Source organism: Glycine max, chromosome 20 (genome assembly GCF_000004515.6).
Source record: "Glycine max cultivar Williams 82 chromosome 20, Glycine_max_v4.0, whole genome shotgun sequence".
NCBI classification, from domain to species: Eukaryota; Viridiplantae; Streptophyta; class Magnoliopsida; order Fabales; family Fabaceae; genus Glycine; species Glycine max.
In genome coordinates, this window is record NC_038256.2 from 24,439,938 (window position 1) to 24,455,834 (window position 15,897).

At 35.8% G+C, this 15,897-nt stretch overlaps 1 pseudogene; it reads left to right on the forward strand.

Moving 5' to 3' along the window:
• Positions 1-6,659: 6,659 nt before the first annotated feature.
• Positions 6,660-7,381, forward strand: LOC102660048 (uncharacterized; annotated as a pseudogene).
• Positions 7,382-15,897: the final 8,516 nt, after the last annotated feature.

A 15,897-nucleotide genomic window follows, 5' to 3' on the forward strand; every position in this document is an offset into this window, starting at 1 on the left:
TTAACTGTTTTATATTTTATATCAACTTGTTTCATTGAAATATAAAGTATTGATATCTTAATATACTTTTTGTAATAAATTTGAATTATTTCAATGGATCTACCAATGATTTGAGCTTAAATACTGATGGGTCAGCTCTTTCAGGTAAGTTATGTTTGTTTTATTACTTAATCTTTATCAAGATATGATGTTTGCACATGATGTGCTATTCTTATGCTTAATAAAATAAAATTATTGAACTTCCCTATCGATTAGCAGTTTACGTGTAAATGTAGTTTAATTTTATTTGATATATTTTAGACAGTTTTGAACTTTTTTTTTATCCGCAAAAATAGAAATATTTATTAATATGGAAGCATTACTAGTGTTACTACTATATTAACAAGCATCAATCACCCAATGTGGAGATTTGGTTCCCTAATACAGAACAACTCATCATGAATTAAGAAACCAAAACTCTGACTGTATAGGTTACATAGATCATCCCAGCACTTGAACTTAGTTCCCCCTAATTACAAAAAGAAACCTTCTCTGATATTGCTTGACCAAAAGTTAAAAGGTGTATCAAATCCTTTCTCAAGGTTCCTCGGTCAAGTCCAGCAGAAAAATATAACGTCCTCCATCAGCTTGTTGGTGTTGAAGCTGTCGTTTGAAAAGACCACTCTGTTTCTATGATTCCGTACGCACCATGTTAGGGACACCCACCAAATGATCCATCTCTATGATTTGATACCAAAAATGGTATTTCAGAATGATTGTTGCATGAAGTGTTGTCTTGGATTCTGCGAAACCCACCATGTTTATCCACGATAAGGATTCCCACCAGAGCGGCATAATTTTGTGGCAACTGAAGAATAGATGGACTGCCTCCTCATCCTTTTCCCTACAGAATGGGCATAATTTGTCAGTGATGTCCACATTCCTTCTAGACAAATTAGATTTAGTGGGCAGTCTACATGTATTAATCTCCAAGCGAAAAACGCAGCTTTACTTGGTATTTTTAGCTTCCATACGTCTTGAAATACCCCATCTATGTTCTCATCTCTTGATTCCCTGTCAAGCAGTTGATAGGCACTGCTTACAGTATATACCTCAGTTGATTCGCTTAGCCACACCCACCCGTCTTGTTGCTGCTCGTTTATGTTGAGATGTTGGATTTCCTCCAAAAACACAAGCCCCCATAGGTATCTCATCCTCAAAAAGTAACCTCCACTGCAGGCACTACTCCCATGTTCCATGTGAACTACTTCCCATCTGCTAAATGTACTGGTTTTTTTTTGTTCGAGATAGAGTAAAGTCTAGGGTATTTTACCATTATAGGGATCCCATCAAGCAACCTCCCTTCTCCCTTCTTCCCAAAACCTAACCATGGAACCAGAACCTACACTCCATTTTATTCCTGATTTGAACCAGTTTTCCTATTGCAGCAAACAAAATTGAGATCAGACCACTATGCAGATGTTGTTGAAACCCTTCTGTACTCATCCAGGTTCCTCCATCCTCCATATTTTGACTCTAGTACTCTAGCCCATAGCTCTCCGTGATGATGAAACAGATTCCACTTCCATTTACCAAGAAGAGCTTGGTTAAACTTGGTCAAATCTCTAATTCCCAAACCACCTTTTTCCTTCGACAGACATGCTGATTCCTAGCTTACCCACGCAATCTTCGTATGTTCGTATCTCCTTCCCACAGGAAACATCATTCTAGTTTCACCAGCTTGAGTACCACCTTCTTCGGGATCCTGAATAAAAAAATAGACAGGAATTGAGTTCAGGACTGACTTTATCAAAGTCACCCTTCCCCCAAATGATAGTTGCTTTTATTTCCACTTTGTCAACCTACACTTACATTTTTTAATAATAGGATCCCAAGTCACACTCTCTTTTGGGTTTGCCCCGATGTGGATACCCAAGTAGGTAAATGGTACAGACAGTAAGCTGCAGTTAAGGTATGAGGCAACATCCTTCATCCACTCCATTGATATTCCAATCCCCCCCATACTGGCTTTTTGAAAAATTTATTTTTAGGCCTAAAGCCATCTCAAAACTCCTCAGCATCGCCTTGATGGCCCTCAGATTTTGCATCGATGATTCGCCAAAGAAAATGGTATCATCTGTATACTGGAAGATACTAATTTCCACCAAGTTTCTTCCAACCAAGAGTCGCTTAAACTGATTTTTTTCCAGAGTTTCTCTCATTAGACTCATTAATCCCTCAACCACAATATTGAACAAAAGGGGGGCTAATGGATACCCTTATCTAAGTCCCTTTTGTGTGATAAATGCAGCAGAAGGGTTCCCATTAATCAATATGGAGACAAAAGCTGATCTGAGACATCCTTCAACCCAAGTAAAATCCATTTTGGATAGAACCCCATCCTCCTAAGCATGTATACCAGAAAATCCCAACTAATTGAATCATACGCCTTCTCATAGTCGACTTTGAACACCAAATAGTTTTGAACTTATAATTATAATAACTTTCTATGCTTGCTTATATATTGGTTCTTTTCTTTTGTGCTTGGCTATATTATAATCATATTTATAATGGAACATACAGAGTGATCCAGAGTTGGAACAAGCTATTTTAGGGAATGATTTGAACAAATTGCAGGAAGTTTTACGATTGCGTCATCATCAAAGAGATGAATTAAAGTGTCAGAAAGAAGAAGAGCTTGTATGTAAGTTGTATGATCATTATTGTTTCTTTACATTTGTCAAGAGTTTGAGTTCAATTGTATCACGACAAGATGCCTTGCCTTCTAATCCTTTGGAGTTCTTCATTTTTTTTCCTTGTACTTTGTTGTCACTCTGTTAATATACTTTGCTTCAAAATTTATTTGACATCTTTTTGCTAGGCTTTTCTTTATGCTGATCCTTTGGATGTTAAAGCACAAAAGAAGCAATCGTGGGCTCGTTGCACCGTTGCCACACCTTAAGCCTTATCTCGACGCGTCGTCACAATCATTTTCCCTCTCACCCAGGTTTGGGCGTTTCTTTTTTTCTTCTTCTTTTTTCCAAAATAATACTCAATCCAAAACTCGGGTGCATTTTGTAATTTCTATTCATTCTAAATGGAGTTATCTGGAATTGATTCATTCCTAATTTCAGTCAGCACATATTTCAGGATTCTTAACAATTCTGATGAGAGTGTTAATTAACTAAGTGTATATGGGTAATGAGCTTAATGTCAATGTTTGTGAGTTGACTATGGTGCATTTTGGGTAATCAATTAGCTTAACTAAGTGCTTATTCATTAACTTCATCATAATATTAAGTGATTAACTATGGTGCATTATTAATTAGCTTAACCAAGTGCATTTGGGTAATGAGCTTTCAGTGTAATTGTCGAGATAACTTTTACTGTGATTTTCCATTAGGCTCTGTAATTTCCATTTGAATGACTAGCTACTTAAATATTACAATTCTATTAACAACATATATAAGGTCATTACATTATGCCACTTTTTGCTCAACCCAATTGAGCCAGGTTGGCCCACTTTAACACATCTAAAAGTTACACACTCGTGAAAAGTCTGGTTCTGCTGAGAGTTATGATCTTATGCTTCAAAACACTTTGAACCATAAGTCAAATGCAAACTTGTAAACATGTTACACTTCATATTAGAATATTAGAACATGTGTTGTATAATTGTATAAACAGTTTTATAATTGTGTGTACTTGTAAGGGTTGTTAGCCTTTGCTAATAGCACTTCTCTAGCATTAGATATTTGATAACAAAATTAGTTAATTCAGTTAGCCTGTTAGTTAGTACAGTTAGTTTGTTAGTTAATTCAGTTAGCCTTTATTGTTAGTTGGTTAGATTCTATTACTGCTAGTGTAAAGGTTCAGAGGTCTATATATACCTCTCTTTGTAACCAACTCAGATTAATTTTTTAGTCTAGTAATAATATCAGTCTTTTCTTTCAATTTTCTCATCTTCTCAAACACTTTCTCACCTTCTCAAACACTTTATCACTCAGTTTTACTGGCGACAACATGTAGAACTAGTGATCAAAGCGCATAAGTTGCAGCGTTTCATCGTCAATCCGGTCGTTTTGCCTTGCTATCTCATGGAGGATAATCGTATTGTAGATTGTGTGAATCCTGAGTATGAAGCTTGGGAAGTTCAGGACCAAACACTTCTTGTTTGGCTGCACTCCACACTCTCGAAATCAGTCTTGTCGTGCATGCTGGGCTTGAATCATTCATATCAGGTTTGGGACAAGATCCATGAGTATTTCAGCTTGCACACCAAATCTCGTGCTAGTCAATGAAGAACTGCGATGCGTGCAGTTTCATTTGAAGGCAAATCTATAGATGAATATTTGCATAAAATCAAAAGTTGTGTTGATGAACTTGCTAGAGTCGGAGTTCTGGTGTGACACAAGGAATATGTTGATGCACTACTTGAAAGGCTCATATCGGATTATGCACCGGTAATCTCTGTAACTGAAAGAAAGAAACACACTCCATCAATAGCTAAAATTGAGGCCTTGCTTTATGGCCATGAAACACGTCTAGTTCGTTACAATAAAAAATCTTAAATGTTAAGCTCTCCATCGTTGAACTACACACAAGGTTATTCACACTCGAATTCCTATAAATTTGGTGATTTTGGTGGTTCTAGAGGATCTTTTGGTTGTGGCAGTGGTCGTAGTGGTCTTTCTGATCGTGGTGTCGGACGCAATGGTGGTGGTTCCGGTAGAGGACGAGGTAATGGAAGATTTGCCAACTTTCAATGTCAAATATGTCTCAAGGATGGTCACACTGCCAATGTGTGCCATTTTCAGTCTGACATGAGCTTTCAGCCACATAAATCACTCACCTTCTTTGATCCTGCCACACTCCAACAATTCCTTACTCTTCTGGTTCTATCAAATCTTCCAATACCTGGGTCAATCCTTATTCTAAGCCTGTTGTATTAGCTCCCAATCAACCCAGTGCTATGCTTACTAATACCTACTCTCATGGGTGGGAGCTATTTCAGCTTGATGTAAATAATGCTTTCTTAAATGGGGTTCTTAAGGTTTTGAAGTTGCAAATAGATCCTTGGTTTGCAAGCTAAATAAAGCTCTTTATGGCTTGAAACAAGCTCCAAGGAAGAGGTTTGATAGGCTGAAATCTACTCTAATTCAGTTTGGATTTGAAGGGAGCAAATGTGACACTTCTCTTTCCATCTACACGCAAAAAATTCATACTGTTTAGCTTTTGGTCTATGTGAATATTATAATCATCACAGGTAGTTCTACCTCTCTAATTCAGCAGCTCACAACCAAACTCCACACTTCATTCTCTCTCAAACAACTTGGTCATTTGGATTATTCCTTGGGTCTAGAGACCAAATATCTCCCTAATAATTATATATTGATGACTCAGAGTAAATACATTCGAGACTTCACAAAACTCACATGGCTGAAGCCCATTCTATTTCTTCTCCAATGGTATCTAATTGCAAACTATCTCGACATGGTGCCGATATTTTTCATGACCCAACTTTATGTAGCTCAATGGTTGGTGCCTTACAATATGCTACTTTCACTAGGCTTGAAATCAGCTTTGTTGTCAATAAGATTTGTCAATTTATGGCTGCACCTCTAGACTCTCATTGGGCAATAGTGAAAAAAAAATACTAAGGTATCTCAAGGACACTTTATCTCATGGATTACTTCTTCAGCCTGCTCTTGCTACAAGGCCCTTGGTTATCCGTGCATTTTGTGATGCTGATTGGGCATCATATGTGGATGACAGGCGTTCCACCTCAGGGGCTACAATATTTCTTGGTCCAAACCAATATCTTGGTCCCGCAAACAAAAAGACATGGCCAGATCCAGCACTGAAGCTGAATATCATAATTTAGCTCAAACTTCCACTGAGTTAACGTGGATTCATGCTCTTTTAACAGCATTACAAGTACCATTCACTACTCCTGTCCTTTTTTGTGACAACCAAAGTGTTGTGTCCATTGCTCACAACCCTATGTTCCATAGTCATACAAAGCACATGGAAGTTGATGTTTTCTTTGTTAGAGAAAATTTTCTGGCCAAACAGGTTTCAATTATACATATTCCAGCCTTAGATCAGTGGGCTGATGTGCTGACCAAGCCTCTTTCTTCAACAAGATTTGAGATACTCAGAGACAAACTCAATGTGAAAAGTATTTCTTCTGAAAACTCTTCCCCTTGAGTTTAAGGAGGGATATTAGAATATTAGAGCATGTGTTGTATAACTGTATAAACAGTTTTGTAATTGTGTGTACTTGTAAGGGTTGTTATCCTTTGCTAGCAACACTTCTTTAGCAATAGATATCTGATAACAAAATTAGTTAATTCAGTTAGTCTGTTAGTTAGTACAGTTAGTTTATTAGTTAATTTAGTTAGCCTTTACTGTTAGTTGGTTAGATTTTGTTACTGTTAGTGTAAAGGTTCAGAGGTCTATATATAATCAACTCATATTAACTTTTCAGTCTAGTAATAATATCAGTCTTTTCTCTCAATTTTCTCATCTTCTCAAACACTTTCTCACCTTTTCAAACACTTTATCACTCAGTTTTATCCAATAGTTCAAAGCACGATTTTGAACTATAACTGAAGATTCACTTTTTCCTCTGTGAAAGGCTTATTGTTGGCTCAAGACTGGTTAGTTCATGATTGACGATGGACGCGATAGTGAAAAAATTTCAGTTGAAATTCAGAGAAGCTAGGGAAGAAATGGGTTGATGGGATGAGCTTCAATCTCTCTTAATTTCACAGTCTAGGAATGCTTCCCATATTGTTGATAGGTTGCAAGTAATTTCACTTATACTTTTACTATATGCTTATAATTTTTAATTTTAATTTACCTCAGTAGTTGCTTTGACCTTGATATTGCTAATGTTGTAGTTCTGAAATCACTAGGTAGGGGGACTTGAAGTAAGTAACTATGTGAATTATGATTGTTTTGTAAGCAGGTGCTTCAAAATTCCAACAATTATGGTGTTCTAAATTGTGCCAGTGGCATGAAAGATGCTCTTTTGGTAAAGCAGATTGAATCTTTAAGGAACATCTTGGTTTCCATGCGAAAGACTATGTGAGTTTCTATTCAGCTCTGCAATATTTTCAATTTAAACTGATATGTAATGATATTGTTAGACATTTTAAGTTTATGAGTAATGTTTTCGTGACTAATTTCATTAAATTTGAATTTGAACTTTCAGGGAAGAATTTCATTGTATTGTCTTATCTCTTGACAAAATTCACCGTGATAGTAGACAACAAGTGAAAGGTGGTTCTTGTCACCTGAACATGAAACAATTGCAACAGCAAATTGGCATCAAACCTAGTTTATCTATTGCTTGGATAGCCTAATGTTTATACATGAGATATACAACTCTGAGTAAGGATTAATGTTGTGAATTGAAACATTTTTTTAACATTATTTTGTGCTTTTAAGCAACCCACAAATGCATTAACATAAACTTAATATTCAATGCATCAAATGACATGATTCAAGTTCTGAGAAGCCCATAATTGAATCCAGTCGCTCTGCTTCCTTCACTTACTTGTTTTGCATCTACTACTTATACCGAATAAGAACATTTGGCTTAATTCTGACCAATTAAATTCAGTTTCATTGTTGGCCAAGAAGTTCTTGAAAATTAAAAAAATGCAACAACTCTTTTGTTCTCTTTCTTTTTCTTTTTTTTTTGTAGGAAAAGTCAAGATTGTTAATCATCAATCTTTATTATCTGTTGGGTGAAACAGCTGCTAAACTCTCAAAATGATTATTTATATTGGAATACAAGCTTTGTGCATAAGTGCTTTTTTTTCATTGATTTTACTTCTGATAATACCATTTTGATCGAGTGACTTTTTCAGAAAAAATAGTTACTAGTTGTTTCTTTTGTAATAGGTATTTATTAAAGTCACCAGTGATCTCAACACTATCAGAAATTACCTTAAAGTCCAGGTGTGAAAATATCATTGTTATAGTTTAACCATTCAAATGTCATAATTGTGTGTGTGTAACTGCATGTCCATGTGCACACATGTGCTTGTGTGAATTTTATTCCTTTGACTGTATATGTGTTATAAAGTAAAAGAGAGGGTGTTATAAGTCTGACCTTGAGAAGCAGTCGCAGGAGCTTGTAAAAGAATTTTGTTATCACCATTCAAACCCTTTGGTTTTCTCTTAATCAAACTTATCTTTAAACAAAAACACTCTTCATGACTTAGTATAATCAGAAGTAAAACATTCACAAAGGGATCATTATACTCTTCCAAGAAGAGATCTGAATCATCAGTGAATTGAAGGTGTGAAACCTTAACTTCCTTTAAACCAACTTGGATACCTTTATGAGCTCTCCACCACAGTTACAGAATTGCAAAAATAAAAAACATTCCCCTTCCCTAACTCCTTATTTTCTAATTTTCCTAAACCATAATATACTTTTGTTGTTATTCATAATCATAAAAAATGTTGCAGGAAATCTAACTTCTATACATTTAGCATCAAAATCTTTTCTATCAAAATCCTTTTCCAAGAACCTTACTCAGAGCCAAATTTCTTCTATTTTTTTGTTACATCTTCCACTACCTGATTTGCAATTATAGTGAGATCTAGACTTTGTCTACCTGCTCTAAAAGAATTTTGGTTTTTTAATCTTTAGAAGAATTTGAGTCAAAATGATAATCGGAAAGGATGAAGAAAAAGAAATGAAAAACAAAGGCAAAGAGGCAATCTAGTGATCCGTGTATTCATTTGCACTTGTATTCATTTCTATATACACAGAGATACCAAGATTTATCATGTACTTTATTCATGATGCTTGTCTTTCATTTTTCATTTATTCAATGTTTCATTCTGTGTTGTATTAATCACTTTGCATTAACTTCATTGCAATGATAGTGTCTTGGTGCACTTCAGCAACTCTTGGTTGATCAACCCAATCTCCAAACTGAGGAAGGTATGATAGAACTATGTGTGGGATAGAATGTATAATGCATGTCCACACCATTAATAATTTCATGTTATGCTTATGATAATTATTAAGAATGCTTAATTTTGAATTAGACCTAGGTATGCTTGCGGGATCTCCCATATGATCCTTAGATCACTATCGTTGTATTGTTAACTTTTTGAATTTGAAGTTCACATTTACTTTTGATGTTAATGAATAGAATCTACTATTATACATTGTCTTTACTTGAGAGAAATATATAGATACTCTAGTACAATAAAGCAATTTTAGGATATGTTTGTTGGCTTTAGTGTTGTTTAATGATAGGACCCCAAGATAACTAAGGTGTAGGTAGGAAGAAAGAAGAATTTGGGTATTCCTTGGCTGAAATCCAAAGATTAGTTCCTTGAAATACTAAGATCCATTTGGGAGAGAGTTTGGACACTCTCAAATTACTTAGAGTTTGGTTTTCTGCTTTTTTTTCTCTGCAGTTCTTGCGTGTTTCAGAAACAGTTACTTGTATCACCTTGATACAGGTCTGACTTCGTCTTAAAAATATAGTACCTTGGAGTTTTACCCTTTTTCATTCCTTTCATTTTGTGGTAACTATCATTTAATCTGTTTGTGACAAACACATGATAAAATGATAGTATGAAAAAAAAATTACAGTAATCATTGTTGAGTTAAACACATGTTAATGTAATTTCTTTCTATATGACTTTTGGCCACAGTTCAATTTGTATTTGATGTGATATTTGCTGAAGAACTGAGTTGATGATCCTTTCTACTATGGATGTTGACTTGGGACCAAGGGATGCCTGAACTTTTATAGATCAGGGGAGCCTTTTGATATTCTTAGGACGATTGTTGATGCATAATAGGTTAAGATATTTGTTGTTATTTAGGGATTTTTACTTTATTTCACTGATGTTATCTTAATTAAATGATTTTTGTAAGAAATAGATTGCCATATTAGGACTTACAATTTTTTTTGAATTGATTAGGATTTTATATTAATCCTGCCTAGGGTAGCTTTGCTATTCCTAGCCGGTCCCAAGCCCGGATAAAAGGAGAGGGTTGTGTTAGGCTTTCGACAGCCAACGTTAAACTTTGTCGAATCTCTATGACATGGATCAATTACGTAATAATGTGAATGCTAGGTCGTTGCCCGGAAGCAACGTGCTGTATGGCTCGAGTACAGTGTCAAAAGAGCAAGGGCCGCTGCATCGCCGCCCGGATGTAGTGAAAAGTAAGCAAGGGTTCCCACATTTTCGTGAACGGGTGTGGGTAAAGAAGCTAGTTCATGACAGGAGGATTCGCTTTGGTACATGGAATATAGGCACACTTACTGGAAAATCTATGGAAATAGTGGATGTTATGGTGAGGAGGAAGATCAATTTTATGTGCCTACAAGAAACTAAGTGGACAGGTGAAAAAGCGAAAGAATTAGACAACTCGGGATTTAAGCTGTGGTATACGGGAAAAATCAGATCAAGAAATGGGGTAGGGATTATTGTGGACAAGGAGTGGAAGAAGGATGTCGTGGATGTAAGAAGAGTAGGAGATCGTATCATAGTCTTAAAATTGGTAGTGGGACAGGACACCTTTAATGTTATTAGTGGGTACGCACCTCAGGTTGGGTTAGCAGAACACTTTAAGGTAAAATTTTGGGAGAATCTAGAAGGGGTACTTCAGGATATACCCCAAGGAGAGAAAGTTTTCCTAGGAGGGGATCTCAATGGACATGTAGGTAGCATGGCTAGAGGTTTTGAGGGGGTGCATGGGGGTTTTGGCCTAGGGGAGATGAATGGGGAGGGTAAATCCATCTTGGAGTTTTCGGAGGCTTTGGATCTTTCTATAGCCAATACATGGTTTAAGAAAAGAGAGGAACATCTTATCACTTACAAAAGTGGAGGGACATGTTCTCAGATAGATTTCTTCCTTATCAGGAAGTCTGATAGGAAGTATTGCTTGAACTGTAAAGTTATCCCGGGAGAGAGCTTGACTACCCAACATAGAGTTTTGGTTATGGATGTAAGAATTAGAGATAGGGCAAAGAGAAGAGGTCCTCTGGTAGCACTAAGGATCAAATGGTGGCACTTGAAGGGTGAGAAACAAGGAATCTTCCAACAAAAGATATGGGAGGGTTGGTGTGGACAATCACAAGGAAGTGCAAATGATATGTGGAACAAGATGTCCCAAGAGATTATTAAAGTGGCTAAAGAGACGTTGGGTGAATCTAGAGGTTTTGGACCTAGGGGTAAAGAATCGTGGTGGTGGAATGAAAATGTTCAGAGCAAAGTTAGAGTAAAAAAGGAGTGTTTCAAGGAGTGGTCTAGGTGTAGAAATTCTGAAACTTGGGATAAGTATAAGATAGCTAGAAATGAAACCAAAAACGCGGTGAGTGAGGCAAGAGCCCAAGTTTTTGACGGACTATACCAAGCTCTAGGAACCAGGGACGGAGAAAGATCTATATATAGGCTTGCTAAGGGTAGAGAGAGGAAGACTAGAGATTTGGATCAAGTAAAGTGTGTTAAGGATGAAGAAGGCAAAGTCTTAGTGCATGAAAAAGATATCAAGGAAAGGTGGAAGGCGTATTTCCACAACTTATTTAATGATGGATATGGATATGACTCTAGCAGTCTAGACACAAGAGAAGAGGACCGGAACTATAAGTACTATCGTCGGATTCAGAAACAGGAAGTAAAGGAAGCATTGAAAAGAATGAGTAATGGTAAGGCGGTGGGGCCAGACAACATACCTATTGAAGTGTGGAAAACTCTTGGAGATAGAGGTCTTGAGTGGCTCACCGAACTCTTTAACGAAATTATGAGGTCAAAACGCATGCCGGAGGAATGGAGGAGAAGCACGTTAGTGCCAATCTATAAGAACAAGGGGGATATACAAAATTGTGCAAATTATAGGGGAATCAAGCTCATGAGTCATACCATGAAATTATGGGAAAGAGTGATTGAACGGAGATTAAGAAAGGAGACTCAAGTTACTGAGAATCAATTTGGTTTCATGCCAGGAAGGTCGACCATGGAAGCGATTTATTTATTACGGCGGGTGATGGAGCAATATCGCATGGCCCAACAAGACTTGCACTTGATTTTTATTGACTTGGAGAAAGCGTATGATAGAGTGCCTAGAGAGATTTTGTGGAAAGCTCTAGAGAAGAAAGGGGTTAGGGTTGCATATATTCGAGCTATCCAAGATATGTATGATAGGGTATCGACTAGTGTTAGGACACAGGGTGGAGAGTCAGACGATTTTCCCATCACAATTGGTTTACATCAAGGGTCAACCCTTAGCCCCTACCTTTTTACCTTAATTCTGGATGTCCTCACGGAACAAATCCAAGAGATAGCGCCGAGATGCATGCTCTTTGCAGATGACATAGTCCTCCTTGGAGAGTCGAGGGAGGAGTTGAATGAGAGGTTGGAAACTTGGAGACGAGCTCTAGAAACACATGGCTTTCGCCTAAGCAGAAGCAAATCGGAGTATATGGAATGTAAGTTCAACAAAAGAAGGAGGGTTTCTAACTCAGAGGTGAAAATAGGAGACCATATTATCCCTCAAGTCACATGGTTTAAATATCTTGGGTCTGTAATACAGGATGATGGGGAAATTGAAGGGGATGTGAATCATCGCATTCAAGCAGGATGGATGAAATGGAGAAAAGCATCGGGGGTGTTATGTGATGCAAAGGTACCGATCAAGCTAAAGGGAAAGTTTTATCGGACTGCGGTAAGACCGGCAATTTTGTACGGAACAGAATGTTGGGCGGTCAAGAGCCAACATGAGAATAAAGTAGGTGTAGCGGAGATGAGGATGTTGCGGTGGATGTGTGGTAAGACTCGACAGGATAAAATTAGAAACGAAGCTATTAGAGAGAGGGTTGGAGTAGCGCCTATTGTAGAGAAGATGGTGGAAAATAGACTTAGGTGGTTTGGGCATGTAGAGAGAAGACCGGTAGACTCTGTAGTGAGGAGAGTAGACCAGATGGAGAGAAGACAAACAATTCGAGGCAGAGGAAGACCCAAAAAGACTATAAGAGAGGTTATCAAAAAGGATCTCGAAATTAATGGTTTGGATAGAAGTATGGTACTTGATAGAACATTATGGCGGAAGTTGATCCATGTAGCCGACCCCACCTAGTGGGATAAGGCGTTGTTGTTGTTGTTGTTGATTAGGATTTTATATTATAGAAAATTAATGTATCATTAGGATTTGGGTTTAAAATGCACGTTTTCAAATATAAGGAACCATAAGGAGATAGTTTTTTTAGGGACTAAAAGTGAGTATTTGTACGTTTAGAGGAACTAAAAATATGGTTAATCCTTGGAAATTGAAATTTTATATTTGATTAGGGATTAATTACGATTGCCTTTAGATTATGTTATTCAAACTTTGACATTGATAACAAGATTATTGGTTTTGTAGTGCGAGTTATAGGTCTTTCTAGCGTTCATTTTCTTTTTTAGCTTGGTTTCAAGTACTATATAAATAAAATGATTGTATACATTATGACAACTATACAACTTGCATAAAGTTTTCTATCCAATATCCACAAAGCAACTTCATTCAATGGGACAAGATCAACTAAAAATATAGAATATGAAAGTTCTTTTCCAACAATGACGACAACGGTGTTCCAATGATAGCAATTAGCAAGTGGTTTTGCTGTATAGCAGTGTCTACTGCCTAGTAACGTTGCAAAGGTAGGACATGGTCTCTGAATGAGATGAAAAAATGAGGGATAAATTTGGCAGTTTAATTCATATACTCTTAGTTTAAAATATTTTTACACAAAAGATTTGATTATTTTATTGTATCAACTTATTTATTTAATATGATGTGATCATTGGATTCTTGGAAAAATGTATTTTACATTGATAATATGTATACATTAAATTTTAAACTTGCATATCAAATTTGATCACGTGTAAAGAAAAAGGTTTGAAATTTTGATTTTTAATAGTATCGAAAGGCGTGTAATTCATGGAGCCAATTTTACCCGATGAGATAAGACTTCATTGTTGTAAAGAAATTAGTTAAAATTACAAGAAGAAAATGTGGGCAGCAAGAGTCCCAAAGAAATCAATGTTAGCTAAAATACAGTCTGGGGAGATTTGAATTTGGATCCAATGAAAAGATGTGACTGTTGGCAGTTTTTCTGAAAACTCTCCACTAGTAATCGATTACAATGTTTATGTAATCGATTACATAGTTATAATTTGAAGGGTCATGACCTTTGAATTTGAATTTCCAAAGTTCTGTTGCTGGTAAATCGATTACAGACATATGGTAATCGATTACATGTTGAAAATTCAAATTCAAAACTCTTTTCAACAACTCTTTTTCAACCTTCCCTTCTAGTAATCGATTACCAGAGTCTTGCATGACTTTGAAACCCTTCTGAAAATTCAAATTCAAGGCTTGATCTTTAGTGAATCTTGAAACAAGACTTTGTTTGTTGAAGCAATCTTGAATTAATCTTGAAGCAAATGTTTATCCTTTGAAGCAGCCTTGTTTGATTCTTCTTTGGCATCATCAAAATCATCATACATTTACATTCTCCCCCTTTTTGATAATGACAATCAAGTGATTTCTTTTCAACATCATCAAAACAATGCATGATCCACATTCTTCCCCTTTTTTATGATGACGCTCATTATCAAGCAAATTCTCTTTGACATCATCAAAACCTGCATGATTTACATTCTCTCCCTTTTTTATGATGACAATCACCTATAGGTTAGGAGCAACAATAACAACAAAAAAATATTCATTTGTATATAGTTTTACTCCCCCTTTGTTTTGCAATGATTGCTTATGTGAGACAGTTGAAGATTTCATATCTAAAAAGCCGTCTCATAAAGATTTTTATCTTTTTCTCCCCCTTTGTCAACATAAAAAACAAATCATGAACAGAGAGGAGAAAAAATGTTACCACTTGTTGCAATGTATAAAAATCAAGTGATGCCAAAAGACATTAAAACAATCATTCAATATTAATCAAGCAAAAACAAATACAATAACACATCAATCAAATACAATCAATCATCAAACATTTCAAATCAAATTAATTAAATTAACAATCAACTAACTATGCACAATAATTTCTATTCAAAAAAATATTCAAATTTCAAATTTCAAATTACAAGTTTCAATTTTCAATTTTCAAATTTGAAATTTTAAATTTTAAATTTCAAATTCCAACTTCCAACTTCAACTTAACTTCCCCTCCCAACTTCCAACTTCCATTTTCAACTTTCAACTTCCAATAACTTTCATTTCCAACTTCGAACTTCCATTTTGAACTTTCAACTTCCAATAACTTCCATTTCCAACTTCCACTTCCAACTTCAACTTTCAGTAACTTCCACTTCCAACTTCCAAAATTTAATTTCAAATTTCAAATTTCAAATTTGAATCCACATTTTAATAATTATATATATATATATATATATATATATATATATATATATATATATATATATATACTCCCTCATTTTAAGTGAGATTTTGGCTAATGTTTCTTAATATAATAATAAGTGATTTTAAATAAATATAATAATTTGTGGTTGACGAATAGATATTGCACAATTAAACTTTAAAAATATTGGAAGCAACAATGCTCTAGGGTGAGGGTTGCCCCTCATTTATATATTCTAATTTGATTGACTCGAGTTGTCCCTTATTGGACTTTTTTTTTGTACGTGAACAACAATGGTGGGGGATCCTTTTTTTTTTATTAATCTTGAATATGAAACTTGAATTTTTTTCCAATACATCCCCTCATGCCCTACCACTTATTGGACTTTTTTATATGCGTGAATAACAAATGGTGGGTGGTCCTTGCTTTAATACCATCTTAAAATGTTAAGAATGTGAGTTTAGGCCTAACTCAACCCCAAAAGTTAACTCTAGGAGTGAGGATTATCCCTCAT